A 631-nucleotide genomic window follows, 5' to 3' on the forward strand; every position below is an offset into this window, starting at 1 on the left:
GAGTAAATTCAATGTTGAGGGTTAACTGGTTAGGAATTCAGCAGGTGAATTTAGACTGAATTTGTTAATCATGACAAGCCTCCCTTGGAAAAAAATAAAATCATTCATCCAAGTACTTCATCTATACACACACTGATGAACATTTATCTTTAGGTAGTAAAGGAGCCCTCCCAGTCATTCCTCTCCCACTGACATGCTTTTTACCTGAGTTTCCGGGATTTTCATGATTTTTTGTAATGTTTGTGTTACCATCAATTCTCCTTTTCTTCACCCCACGCTGTCACACACTGTGGAGGACTCTGGCAAGAGAACGTGGCCCCTGTCTTTGCATACCATGAGGGTTGTGGAAAAGCAGAAGAAATTGTCACCCAGTAAACTGAGTTATTTCCCTGCTCTGCATTAGCTGCAAAAAAAGAACATACAATTGGGGGAAAAAAGGCAGGCAGGTTTTATTCCTGGCCAGGAATGGAAAAGGAGAGAGCTCTTGCTCTAAAGACACCTAGCTCCCAAGCTGTAGGAAGCTGGGGAACTTCAAGGAGTTAGATGTTGGGTGGAAGATAGGTAAGCATATTCAGAGAGGAACTCCAGATGCACAAGCATAGAACATAAACGTGTCTCCATACACCCCACA

Source organism: Mandrillus leucophaeus, unplaced genomic scaffold (assembly GCF_000951045.1).
Source record: "Mandrillus leucophaeus isolate KB7577 unplaced genomic scaffold, Mleu.le_1.0 Scaffold258, whole genome shotgun sequence".
Lineage (NCBI taxonomy): Eukaryota > Metazoa > Chordata > Mammalia > Primates > Cercopithecidae > Mandrillus > Mandrillus leucophaeus.